The sequence below is a fragment of the Corvus brachyrhynchos genome, unplaced genomic scaffold, assembly GCF_000691975.1.
Source record: "Corvus brachyrhynchos isolate BGI_N302 unplaced genomic scaffold, ASM69197v1 scaffold63, whole genome shotgun sequence".
Lineage (NCBI taxonomy): Eukaryota > Metazoa > Chordata > Aves > Passeriformes > Corvidae > Corvus > Corvus brachyrhynchos.
Genome location: NW_008237227.1, coordinates 1322758 through 1330606, shown reverse-complemented (window position 1 = coordinate 1330606; position 7849 = coordinate 1322758).

The following is a 7849-nucleotide window of genomic DNA, read 5'->3' as shown; positions in this document are numbered from 1 at the left end:
AGGAGCAAAGAGCAGCCATTCCCTGAGCACAGGATTTCAGAGCCTGTCTGTGTGACCTCCGGGGCTGGAACGTTCCTCACGTGCCAAGGACAAGCTCTGCCAGGGTAAAGCAGGAATCAGCCAACACACAACAAAGAGAATTTTCCACGTTAATTGATTTCTACATTTCTTTAGAATTCTGGTATAAGTTTGTCAAGTCTTAGCTGTTTTTAGAGGCAATTTTAGACAGATTAAACTTGTGTCAAAACATGACCAGGTGCTCAGAACTGGGGCTGTCAGATTGGATCACGGACAATGCTGTGCTCACAGCCTCAGCTACCACTCCTCACCCTACATAATGCATGGAAACACCTCAGCCAGGATGCAGCCTATGAAAAATAAATGCAGAAATTAGAAATAAGATTGCCCCTCACCCCTGCAGCTTGCAGGATTCCCAGGGCTGGCTTTTTCACTAGAAATGCCCCTAGAAGCACAAGTCCCCAGGTTCTCTTATAATCCATCTCAATCTGATCAAACACCCGTGGAAATCAACAGCAATAGTTTTGCTGACTCTGAACAGCTGGCAACAGTCTGTGATAGAACAGTACTTTGAGCACCTATTCTGATCCATCCCATTTAATACACTAGCTCAGAACTTACTGCCTATTTATTCCAAGTCAGCTGAAGGACTCTGTGACTGCTCTGTGCTGATGAACGCTCCCGTAAATGACAGTGTTCTGCACAAATACAGATGTCACACAAGACACCTCATCCCAAGCTGTTTCCTGGGTCACTTCCCCACCACTGCCTATGCGGAAGGCGGTGAACGAAAACTACTGCACATGTCAAACACAAACTCCAAATCCTGTGAAAAGAAATCTGCTGCATTTGCAGAAGTCTGGGAAGTTCTTGTGCACTTTAAGAGCTGCTGTGAGGAGGTGTCACAGTTCCGGCTCTGCACTTCCACCACCGTGGCAAAAGGGCTCAGGGGAAACAAGAGCCTGCTCCTCTCCTGGAAACAGCAACTGTGTCTGTGAGATCAGGCTCTGCCAGAATGACTGCCATGGTAAGTCTTGGCTGTCCATGACAGCCACTGCCTGACAGGTGAGAGGATGAAATGAGAGACCCCAGAAACAGGTCTATAGGCTATTTGTCCCCAAGCCTGCTCCATGCTAGGGGCATTATCCCCCACCATCACTGCCCCTCTGTCTGACCCCTCGCAGTGACAGCAGCCTGTGCACAACGAGAAAGGGACGATTGTTTCTCTGTTTCTTCAGCTGGCCCTTGTGCCAGCACACAAACCAAATCCTCAGGGACCTGGCACACGCTACAGCCAGTACTCAACTGCAGAACAACTATTCAAATATGTCCAAGGAAGTGAGTGCTGGGCAGTGCTCATCTCCCTGTTGCTCTGTGCACAGGAATAGGATTTCTATTGCCAAATCGGATGGATGCTGTTCCCCAAAGCCTTGGCTCCATGCCTCCACTGAGCCTGCCAGCAGGCTAAGGCAGGATCCAGCAGAGCAGGGAGCTCTATCATCACCTGCACACCTCCAGCAAACTCAGGCAACTCGGAAAATTTTTTACTTTTGTGGCACTGTTAACCAGAACAACGTGGCTGATTGACTGGAAGCTGTATTAGAGAGCCTCCTGCTTCCAAAACCCCAAACCAAGCCTTGGGAAACAAGCCACGAGGTCACATCTCTGATTTTTTGCTAATTGGGCAGTCTGCATGCATCCTCACCAAACAGACACAAAACAGCAGCAATTTCCGTGGCTAATACAAAATAACCATGAAATAAGCAGAGGTGCTGCTGGAAAATTTTCTTTTCCACTTCCCTCCATCCCAGCATTCTGGTTTACCTCTAATACTCATTAATGTGTTTGGCATATTGAAAAAAAAAAAGAAGTCCAGCTTACAGGAGGGAGGTTTCTCATAAATTCTCCAGTTTTACCCTCTCAAGATGCTACCTTGGAGGACTTAGTCCTAATAAATAACACCATGAATTGCACTGCACTTCAGAAAATGGTAAGAGAGAGCTGTGGATCTTACGAGTCTAAGTCAGCAATACATACCACGGGTATTTGTTCACATGCAAGGCATTTAGACATCTATTAACTCAAAGATAAAATCTTTTTTTCATATGTATTCTTCCCCTTGCAGCTGCTGGAACAAATATTTCTACAGCCTCCCATCTGCCAGCTCATCTATCTCCAAAAATCAGCAAGGTTAACGAAGACCTGCTACTTGCAGGCTATTGAACGTGGCCTGGCTCAGCTTAGGAACTGTTCCCACGTGGGCTGAGCACTTGTGGAAGTCCCAGGCAGAGGTGGGCTGAAGGTGAACTGGCTCTGGTCCCATGGAATCTCCATGCCTTTGGCTGTGGTGGATGCTCCAGAGGGGCTGGAGCTGTGTCCCCAGGGCACAGTCCATGGCTGCCACAGGCCCCCAGTGAGGGTGGGGAGGGAGGTGTCCTGTCCACCAGCAGGGAGCTGCTCCCTAAACGCCGGTGACTTGGTGCTGCCCGAACATACCCCTGTGTAACAGCACCAGCTATCCCCCCCTGTGAAGTCCAAGGGGATTCTCACTCCAGCTGTGCCAGACTTTCCTACTGCCACTTGCAACCCTGCCAAAAAATTCAGCTCACACGGGAGGGGAACTGGTCCCACTCTGGAGAACATAAAAACCCTCTAATTAAATACCACACAGCTCTGAAGGAGTGAAGGCAAAGGAAGCATTCATAATGCATGTGTGACAGGAGACAGCGCTGCCTTGGAGGGGTTCCACATTATTCCGAGGAGAGCTCCCTGCACAGCTGTTCTGTGTGTGGAAAGCTCGGAGCTGAGCTTCTCGAGCACTGGCTTTCCTCACAGCAAGAGATGGAGAACAACCAAGTGCTCTTCCAGCAGCACTTGCTCCACATCTCCTGGGCGTGGCAGGAGAGCTGGGTCTGGCTGTGGGGAAGCGCAGTGCCCATGGCAGCTGTCTGGCAGGTGGGCACAGCTCCGAGCTGCAGGGGTGCCCTGCCGCCGGCGGTGGCACAGCGGCCCCAGGACGGTACAAAGCTTGTCACGCCCACCTGGGTTTCCAGGGTCCCCCAGGGCAGTGGGTGGCACAGGTTCTCCAGCCCAGCCTGAGGGCACGGGAAGGGAGCGGGTATGGATTCACCGCTGGCACAGCAGAACCTTGGGGCAGGGGAGGGTTTCCTCCTTCAGTGACTGAAGCAAAGCTCGCTGCACACCCTGGATTAAACACACCACAGGTTTATGGAGGGCACTCGGCACCCTCAGCCTGCTGGAGGTGCCCATCACACCTGTTGTTGCCAAGTGCCCAGCAGAGCAGAGTTCCATCGGGAAGTGTGATGGTGGGCTGGGCACCTACCTGGGGTTGTTGCCTTCCAGCCCTGCCAGCTGAACAGTGGACAAAATGACTGCTCTGGCCTTCCTCCTCCTCCTCCTCTCTCCAGTTACATGCACAGCTTGGAACAACAAACCCTTGCAAACAGAGGTTGCCCTACCCATAAATACTCACCGAGGACTATCACAACTCCAAACTACACTTAGAGCACAGTTCTGACTTTTCCAGAGGGGCGACAACAAATGGAAGGAGAAACCTGGAGCACATTTACAGATGGCACATGTGAAAAACCCCACTGCTCGCTCAGCCTGCACTTCTTTGTGATGTGTGGAACAGACATCACGTCATACGGGCTGTGTGGTGACCGTAAGATGTGGAATGAGCCACCAGAGGAAATGGAAAACATTTCAGGACACTGAGGTGCTGCCAGATTTACAGGCTCAAGGAGAGCTGAACTGGGCCATTGGTGGTTATAATAATGCAAAACTGAAATGATTGTCCACCTTGAAGAAGCCTCGTAGATAAAGATATGCAGCACCTCGGTGCAAGTGATATTTCTGCCTTGCACTTTGTCCGAAGAACTTTGAAAAAGCACTGAGATTGCTCAAACAAATTTCTAGTGTGGGGAATGCAAACAGAACATTCCGCATACCTGCAGGAATTCTGGCAGAACTAGAAGGCCCAGTAAGGGATCACAGAAGAGACTCCAAGGGCACAAATCAACTCAGCAAAGGAACAACAGAAAAAGAAGGCACGCAGCAGGACCTGAGCAGGCTGGAAGTGCAGCAGGAAGGGCTGGCAGGCTCTGCCCTAACAGAAATGTATCACTGCAAAGGGCTCCTTCTCACAGAAGCACCTCCATCCGAGCACTAATGAGTCCATCCCATTGCAGACCCCAGCCAAGCACAGGGAAGAACCAGTGCAGCAATGTTTTGGCAGTGGCTGCCCAGGAGCAATTCCATACAGCTGCCAGCTCTCTCCTGTGGAGGAGCGGTGTTCCCTCCCTGCTGTGCAGCCAGACAGCTGTGCCAGCCCCTGACTCGACGTTTTTCACAGGAAACCAACACAGAGGGGGAAAAAAATCAGAAAGTTTTTCCCTCATCAAATTTGTATTTTAATGCCCTTTTGTCTTGATCTGTTTTAAATACAAAAAGGATCATGACAGTACATGCTGTGAGCTGTCTAAGCCTTTGAGGAGTTTCTGTGCACATCAGCTTAAGAGCAGGTAACGCTTAAATGCAAACAGACCCTGGAGCTTCCTCCATCATCCCTGCTCTTCCCTCTCACTGCTTACACGGATTTACTGGACTTAAAGCAAAAACAACCCTGAAGGCTTGAGGGATGTTCCATGCAGCCATAAACCCTCTTACAGGGGCCGAATTTGCTCACTAACCCTTGTATGTGAACAGAGTACCAGCACCCAAAAAGGCAGTGAGCAGCAGCACACACCACGTGTGTGTTCTGGAGGAGCTCTTTCCTTTCAGTATCTGGAGAATGTCACCCATACCACAGGTGCTCCTAACCCCAGCTCCATGCTGGGTTCCAAAAACACGGAAGCACAGGCATGGAAAGCGTGGCACAGCCCTGGTTACATCCATCAGCATGGCAGCTGGGCAACACTACCCAAGCTCTGAATCCACGGATATTCATCTTCCAACATCCCTTCCCAACCCACCCCCAAAGGCCAGAACAGCCACTTCTTACACATTCCCCTGAGAAATTTTATCCCCCAAGTTACACTAGATATTTTTAAAATTCAGTAGAGAAAATAGCAAAAAAATGGCTTAGTGCTAAATATTTATTCTACAACCCCATCCCTGTGCACCATCTGCTCAAGCTTCAGCAGCCCATGGTTTCCATGCAGCCAAGTCAGTGTGCTGATATGGAAACAAAGCAACATAAGCACAGCTCCATGTCAAACTACCCAGAAAACCATGGCATTGCCTGGCAATCAAAGGCACTGGAGGCACAAGATCCAGTTGTCTTCCAGGTGTGTGATATGTGCTGCAGGGGGCACCCGGAGCTTCTGCATGTGATGCAATGCTTTCTTGGGAATTCTCAAACAAGCAGAACAGCTCACCAGGCCCTTGAAGGAAAAGTCCTCTCCAAAGACCTGCACTCTGCACCCACAGGGGACAGCTGGGGCAGGAGGTTGGGTTTTGCAGCTTGGAATAGATGCATCTCTGTGGCCACAGAGTTTTCCTGGTGGCTGACTGGAGAAGCAATGGCCCATGGGATGTGCTGTACCTGTGCTGCTCCCTTCCTGTGGCCAGAGCCAGGATCTCCTGCTGGCACATCATCTGTGCAGTGGCTGTGTGGGAGCAGGAGCCTTCAGGCTGGACAACAACACATTCCTCAGTGCTGGGAACAGGGTCCTTATTCCCAACAGACTCTTTTAACCCTCATCCCAGTGCTGTTGCTGGTGCCTCATGCACATCTCCATTCACACACCATTCAAACCAAGCTATTTCTACCACAAGCACCCATTTCTGGGGAATTTAAAGGACTGCTGTCCCTGCTTGCACCCAGAACACGCCACCACGTGAAGCTGAGGAGTGCAAGTATGGGCACCAACACTCCCATTGAAGTGGGGGGGGACCCAGCAATGCTCTGCATGAGCAAACAGAAGCTCAAGTACCACCACTGGAGGTGGAGCAGGTGGGTATCACATCAAGCCATTGTGTCACACAGTGCCACTGCAGGCAAGTGACTTGGAGCACCTGGACAGTGGAGCTGGGAGTACACACAGCTCTCTGCTGTGGCACAGTGAGCCAGTGCTGGCAGAGGTGGGAGCATCGCCCTTGGCTTCACATCCAGAGAGTCAAGATCCCACAGGACCAGCTGGAGAATGGCTCCTGTGCCAGCAGATCAAGGTCTACTGGCACAGGGAGGAAAAACAAAGCAAAAGGTGAGTGTTTCCCTCCACCTGCCCTGCCTACAGCTGGGCTAATGCTGGTGGGCTGCAGGAAGGCTGCAGGAGCTGGTCAGTCCACCCTGCCACACCTGATGCTGTTCCAACCTTTCACAAGAGACCAGGGACACGGAGGGAGGGAGAGAGGGAGAGAGTGAGTGAGAGTGCAAACACCTGGAGTGGGGCTCAGGAAAGCTCTGAAAAGGCTCAGGAAAGCACTGAAATCCAACCAGGCAGCCACGCAGCATGGAGCAGGCAAGCATCCTGCCTGGAATGGCTGCAGGTGTACACCAGTACCAGCATCATGTGGCAGGGAGAGGGACAGCCAGAGCCTGGCACAGAGCTGGGCACAGCAGGGAGTCATTTCAGAGCTGGGTGCAAGTACACAACCAAACAAGCAGCCTCGAGAGCAGACGTGTGGGCTCTCGAGCTCCGCAGCCACCAGCGAGAACAAGAATACAAATGCATGCCTCTTGCTGAAATTGTTTTACAACATAGGTTATGTATAAATTCCAACTGTTACGTGGCCTAAATTAAAGTATGGATATGTTAAAAACAAGGCCCAGTTGCCAAGCAATCAGTTTTCACTCTCCCAGTAGGTTTTTGACTTCCATCTACGTGAATATACTCAACTATCGCCAAAAAAATCTCCAAATTGCACGAACTGCACTTCTTGAGTTCTGTGATCAGTCACTACATAAAAATTGATTAGTGGAAGAATCAAAGCCATTATGAAAACATACCCTGTATCTTGTGGGCAGATAAATTCATGGAGGTGCTAGAAGAAAAACCACAACACATTAAACCAGGATAACTTTATATGCAGAGAGAGAGATGCTCTACCTGGAATCCAATCTACTGTCAACCAGCTTTTGCATTAGTATAAGCTTGTGCCATCCATCAGCAGCTAAGCCCACACTGTCACAGCTCTCGTTCGGGAACATCTTACACTGTTTGTGAGTAAAGCATTTTGCTTTTTGTTCTTTATAGAAACACAGTTTTCTAGTAGAGCCTCACCAGTGTGCAGAAGTAAGTTACCAAGGCTGGCAGTGAGTCATGAAGTGTACAGCAGCACTGGTTAAATTGAGAGCCATTACATAAGAACACCCCAAGATGCCCCTGCTCTACAAGCCCGGCTCTGCTGGTTGCAGCAACACCAGCGGCGACAAAACATGTTCCTGATGAGCACACAGGTGCTGCCAGGAAATTGGAGGTCCTGTGCCAAGCACCTGAGAGGCCTCTCAGTGCTTCCAGCAGACCTGAGCAGTGTCAGCTCTGCAGACCCGCAGGATGGAAGTCACAGCGACGACAATCTCGTGACTCAGTCTCGTGGGACAATACAAGGCTATGACCACAGGCTGCCATTTAAGACCCATGAAACATCCGTCAAGAACCACAAGAGGGAGGATGATGTGACAGCAGGCACTTTTGCATCGGGCACTGGCATTAAGCAGGCTCGCAGATTCAAGCTGGCAAACAGATTCCCTCACCTGCAGAGTCCAGGAAGGAAGCCACACGCTCGCCACAGGCACTGAGCTCCATGCAGATTTTATCTTTAGGCTGTTCCTCTGCAGTGAGAAAAGTGCCAACAGCCTCTCATC